The sequence below is a fragment of the Gekko japonicus genome, unplaced genomic scaffold, assembly GCF_001447785.1.
Source record: "Gekko japonicus isolate JY-2015 unplaced genomic scaffold, Gekko_japonicus_V1.1 scaffold313, whole genome shotgun sequence".
In the NCBI taxonomy this organism is placed as follows: Eukaryota; Metazoa; Chordata; class Lepidosauria; order Squamata; family Gekkonidae; genus Gekko; species Gekko japonicus.
This window is the reverse complement of record NW_015174283.1, coordinates 1,299,471-1,305,578: the sequence shown is the minus strand read 5'-3', so window position 1 is coordinate 1,305,578 and position 6,108 is coordinate 1,299,471. Positions and strand designations below refer to the sequence as shown.

General features: G+C 54.5%; 1 protein-coding gene across 1 annotated transcript in view; it reads right to left on the bottom strand.

Moving 5' to 3' along the window:
- The window catches only part of NRXN2 (neurexin 2), a 419,710-nt gene that overhangs the window by 163,923 nt on the left and 249,679 nt on the right, over positions 1–6,108 (bottom strand). The window lies entirely within an intron of this gene.

The following is a 6,108-nucleotide window of genomic DNA, read 5'->3' as shown; positions in this document are numbered from 1 at the left end:
AGGTGGACACCGAGCAGCGGAAGAGCAGAAAACAGGGAAGCAGAAGGTTGTCAGTCTGGTCTGATTTCTAGCTCTTCCCCATCCAGGGGCATTTAGTGCCTCCCGCCTCATGAATAATCAACAGCTCAGGATGAATCATCGGCACACAGGGCCACGCAGGGAGGGATGTGTGTGTCTGTGTGTGTACAGCCACTGCCCACCCCAGAGGCCTGAGGGAGGTAGAAAGACTTGGCACAGTCTGCTCTCCCTCAACCTTGAATTAGCCAAACATCCAACTGACAGCAGGGATTGGAAAATGCTTCTCTTAACCCTCTCCCTTCAAAACAGCCTACAGCCTCTCAGAGGACAGCACACCCCCTGCCAAGTCCCTGTCCTCTCCTCCCTGGAAGTGCGGCTCCTTGGAAATGGCTAGGTCTGGAAATCCTATCTCCGCCATGGTTGCTCCCTCTATTTCTCTGTCCACAAAACAGAAGCCCTGGTGACCTGCTCTGCAAGGTTGCTGGGGGTGGAAAACATACAGGCATGTTGCTTTCAGCCTTGACAATATAAGGAAGAAAAGGCCACGCAAAGTGTTACACAGGTGGTTTCCCCCCCCCCCATCGTTCAGGACCATGGACAGCAGCTTCAGCACCTAGGACAGCGCCTCCCCAACAATTTCTATGCTAGGGCGTTCTCTGACTTTCCCTAATCCAGCATGGGTCCCCTGCCCTAGAAAGAACCACAGGCAAAGTTAGCAACCACACTGCTTTGCCATAAGTGACTTCTCCTTTTCTGTTGTTGTTGTTGTTTCCCGTTAAGTCACAGCAGACTATCAGGTTTTCAAGGCAAGAGAAGTTCAGAAGTGGTTTGCCGTTGCCTGCTTTCGTATAGCAACCCCCCCATCTTCCTTGGTGGTCTACCACACAACTACTCACCAGGGCTGACCCTGCTTCACTTCTGAGATCTAACAAGATAGGGCTAGTACAGTTCAGAAATGCACAAAGAGGAAGGGGGTAGAACTATATGAAGGACCTCAGGTGCAAGAAGACCCACGTCTCCAAACAGCCCACCAGAACATGGTTCTTTCCTAGTGGAGAGGCAGGAAACTTGCACCTGTCTGAGCCTTACAAAGAATTTCAGGACTACTTTAACTGCAGTAATTTGTGCAGATTTTTTTTTAGTGTGCATCACCATCTTTGCCTCGCTCGTCCCACAACACCCAAGTATGACTCACATTTTATGGACAGGGAAACTGATTTGAAAGGTTTATTGGTAGATTCTTAATCCAGTCTTGAGCCCAAATGATGGGGGTGTGTTTGGAATGGAATTTTTAGAATAGACAATTTAAGCACACCCAGCTGAAGGGGGGAAGAGGATATGGCAGCTTCTTAACTGACAAGACCTTAATAACGCAGCAAACACTTAACATTCTGTACATGTGAACGTCCCTGCTGAAGCAAATGGTGACTAGGAGTGCTCAGATATGGCTGGATTCAGTGTTCCCTCTAAGCTGAGTTAGTGTGAGCTAGCTCACAGTTTTTTAGCCTCTGGCTCACACATTTTTGTCTTAGCTCAGGAAGGAGGGCTCCAGAGAAAACTAATGTATGCAGCAGCCAAATCGCTCGCTCACAACTTTAATGCCAGGAGCTCACAAGACTCCACAGCTTAGGGGGAGCATTGGCTGGATCACACCAAAAGATGTCTACCTAAGACCAAAGTTCATTAGGCCCTGTCTGGCAGGCACCCAAGGGGAAAGGAAAGCCAAGAATACCTCTCTTGCTGCCCAGACTTGGCACTCAGATGGAATAATCACAAGGGTGCTGTCCAGCAATCCAAATAATGATGAGGGGCCGCAAGGAGGAAGCAGTTTCTTTTTAGGGCCATTTCAGGCTAGCTCTTCAGCTCACTTAGGACACCGACCTGCCTAAGTCCACGCAGAGAATCTGCAGTAAAGGTGAGACCCCAACTTCACTTCTTCTCCAAACCTTTGGAAGCCAAGAAGCAATGAACGTGGTTTGTATACACCACTTGGTAGTCAAGGACGGACTGCTTCTGAACAGGGAGGTTACATTCCTTTCTACAAGGGCTACCCAGCATTCATGAACTCTCCCAATATGTTTTAAAGCCACTTAGGCTTGTGGTCCTTGGCTCAGGCCTTCCCTGACGTCTTGTGCTCAGGGGAAGAGGGGGGCCTGGAAGAACAGCCCACAAGCACAGACCAGACTTCTGCTCTTTCCATTCAAATCAACATACACACCCCAAGCTAACCCCAAGTCCCTCCCTTCCCCCAGCCCCTGTGGTACAACAACACTCCACCCCACCCCCACATTGGGTGAGGACCAACAAGACCTGGCTGGCTCCCCACAGTCCTTTCTCTTGTTCCTACAGGGCAGGCTTAACCATGAAGGCTCGGGCGTTCTGCTGTGAACGTCCCCTCCTCTCCTCAAGAACCCAGATGTCCTGGCTCTCAGCCCAGATGGAGACCATGGGCCGAGGCTTCAGTGCCCTTCCTTGGCCTCTGCAAGGGATCCTGGATCGAATGGCTCAACTCAGAGCACTCTGGGCCCGGGCCAGTATCATTTGCTCGTGACAGCAGAAGCAGACTGATGCTTCCACCAGGGGAGAGCAGAACAATGGTCCTAGGTGGACGGTCCTTCCCAAAGAATGGCACTTGGCACATTTCACACAGAGACGCACACGCAGTCAGGACTTAATCCGAAGCTGGCTCCGCCTCCCAGGGAGAGAGAAGGATAATGCCTCCCAGGTGTGGGGAGAGAGGAGACATAAGCCTCTTCCTCCAGGCCGTTTTTCTGACCTGAAACAGCCACAGGCGGTGCTATTTGCTCTGTTGGGGTCTCCATGGGTTCTGATGGGGTGCACATATTTCCCTCTACGGGGTCGGGAAAATGGCATGTTGGGGGGGGGAGCCTTAATTCCCCTCTCACATGTTGCAGTCTCAACCCAAATCCGGTCTCTGCCTGTCTGGGGGGGCACAAATTTCCCAAACGGTTGGCTGTCCTAACCTGGGGACATGCCCAGGAAAAACATACCACGTAGCTCAGCCCTGAGATCATAGGGCCAAGGGCTGTGCTCCCAAGATGGCCGAGAGTCTGACCCCTGCCGTCACACACAAAAATACCATGCAAGCTGGCACAGCACCCACATACCATTACAGACGCCACGTCAAGGACAACTGGCACTGAAATGAATTGGGTGGAATTCTCCCTCCAAGTCAAATGGAAATTCAGAACGTAAATTCCGGTACCAAACATTTGGTTTCGGATTCCCAACAAGTGTTCATGTCTGGACGCCAGCTACTGGCAAAGATTCTTTCCCCCCACCAAAACCTAGGCATTCACATGAGACTCAAGTTTCATACGCTTCCCAAAGAGTTCTCAGCAGACCACGCTTTCAGATCTTCGCAGGGAACACAGAAGCGCACAATACTTGGATGTTGTCACACAAGGCAAATTACATACGCCGCAAGTCAGAATAAGTGAATATATGTGCGTGCATGCTGACCGCCTGCGGTCTCAAACCCGGATCCAAGCATATTTGCACCTCACTTCCAGATTCTACCAACATGAGAGCTAAATCAGAGCAGGGCCAATGGGTGAAGTGAAAGAAACCACAGCAAGACAATTCTGCCGGGACAGGACAACCTCAGCCCAAACACCTGGCCAGAACTTGGTCACAGAACAAAAATGCTTTGGCAAGGCGGGCTGAGCCAGAAAAAGGACAACCACCATTTCATCTCTTGCCTGCAGCAACATGTCCGAGTGTTCCAAGAAGGTTCCCCATAGTAGTTTCGCACCCTCAGCTGTCTGCTTGAATCTGGCTTGCGCTTTTAACAGGGCCCTTCCTAAAGGAAGGCGCAAATACAGGAGCAAAGGAGCGACCATTCCCAGGCCATTATGAATGCACCAAGATAGAGCACAAACCCTCTGTCATCCCCCACTGCACAGGAAAAACAGCATAACACCAGCAGCAGCCTGTGACAAGGAAAGCCTGCAAAGGCCACCACACCTGGAAACACCTGGGCAGTTGCACGACCAACTCTAGGCTCTGTGCAAGCACAGCCCAGTGGGAGGCATCTCATGCTCCTTTACTGTACATACAGGTACGCTCCTCTCCAGGCCTCTCATAGACTCATACTCTCTGCTAACATGCAAGGGTGTAGAACATGTTCAGTGATGCAACGCGCACTGACCCACAAACCGTACAGGCGCAATAAGTGACCCAGCGCTTATGTATACAGAGCTATCAAGCCCAAACATACACAAGTACAGACACTGTCTCTTTCTGGTCCCCAAGTTCAGTGCTGCTGGCACCAGCGTGGAACACAAGTCAGCACCAGGCTTCCCTGCACTGCAGCCCCCAAATGCCCCCTCCCAGCCTTCACAGCCAACCCAAAGTTGGGAGGGGGGTAAGGAGGGAACACGGAGAGATGTAACTCCAGCACTGGGACTGGGCGAGGATGGCACAGGTGTGTCGACACTGGGGAGGTAGACAGAGAGCTCAGAGCCAGCCAACCTGCCCCACCCCAAGCCCCGGCTTGCCTGGTGAGGGGAGCACCTGAGCACCAAACAGGTTGCTGGGAAGGCCCAGCTCTTACATAAGCCAGGGGAAAGCGGGAGGGCGGGGAGAGCTACCTACTTTTTAGCCCAGGTAGAGGGAGAGGAACCAAACCAGCCCCATCCTCCCCATGCCTTGATAAAGAGAGAGGATGGGGTTCAAGCCTGTCTAGAAGTCTTGCCCCTGGGAGCTGGATGATGGAGGAGGGGGGCTATAAGGGACTCTGCACTTGCCCTGGGGCAGTCTTCTTTCGGCAGCCTGCAATTCTCCATACCCATGCAATGACGTTCCGCCTCCAATCTCCTAAGGCTTTGCTTTGAAGATGGGTTCTGGGACTCAGCCTGGATTCAAATTAAGTTCTGCAGCCAGGCCTTTCCCACCCCTTTCTCTGCCGTCCCCTCTGCCAGATAGAAGGATCAAAAGGAAAGAGCGGAATTCAACTCCTTGCTTTGCTCTGGGCAACAATTCCTCAGTAGCGCCTAAGCAGGGCCATTCCCCGCTGTGCCAGCCCCTTTGCTGGTGGAACCCCACACCCCGTCCCAGACAGAGCCCTGCTGCCAGCCCATCCCCCGCCTCGACCATGCTTCAGAAGGGCCTCAATATTTGAGGGTGGGGAAAACGGGGCATGCTTTGCATTTGACGGAATCCAGGGAAGGCACGAAGCAAGCTGAGGCGGCTTTGCCAAGCCAGCCTTCCTCCCAGCCCATCAATCAATGCATTGCAAAGCCTCTTCTTTTTCAAACGTGGACCCCCAAACGCCAGAAGGGCTGGGGAAAAGACGCGTCAAGCGGCACGTGTGAACTCGTCATTTCAAGTCTGACTGGAGAGGAGGGGAGAAGGCGAAACGAGGACTCCCGGATTCCATTCACAGCGCTGCGTGTCAAGCGCGGCCTGCTGGCGAGGAGGGCTGAAAGCCAGGAGGCACGCCGCCCTCCCCTGCCCGCCTTTGTCCGCCACCCTCCCCTCGAGCCACACCGTCTCCGTCCCCCCGGTGGAATTTCAAATCAAACCCGAGAGAAACAGAGGTGGAAAGGAAGGAGCCTGCCCCCCCCCCGCGGTATTCCGGGAAGCAAAGAGGCCGGCCGGGGCCAAGCCCGGGCCTCTGTCTCCAACCCTTCCAGCGTCCGACCTCGGAAGCAGCGCGCCTTGATGGCCGCCGGGCAAGGCTTTGCAACACGCGAGTTCGGAAGAAGCGGCCGCTCTCGTTCACACGACCACAGTGGCAAAAGGGAGCCCTGCCGCCCCGCTTGCCGAGGCGGAGGGCTGGCAGCGGCCTCCGTGCCCCCCAGACGGACAGCTGAGCCCCCCACACACACACACTTACCGTGCCCGCCGCGGGTGAGGAAGGGCGTGCGGTTGATGGCGATGGGCACGGTGCCGTGCTTGTTGTGGAAGTGGTGCACGTGGTGCGTGGTGCTCAGGCTCGACGAGACGCGCGCCGCCCCCGCGGGCCCGGCTACGGCCGCCAGCAGCAGGACGGCCAGGACGCCGGGGGCCCGCCGCGGCCCGGGGGGCGCCATGGCAGGGGCGGGGGCCGTTCTCGCCCCCGGCCCC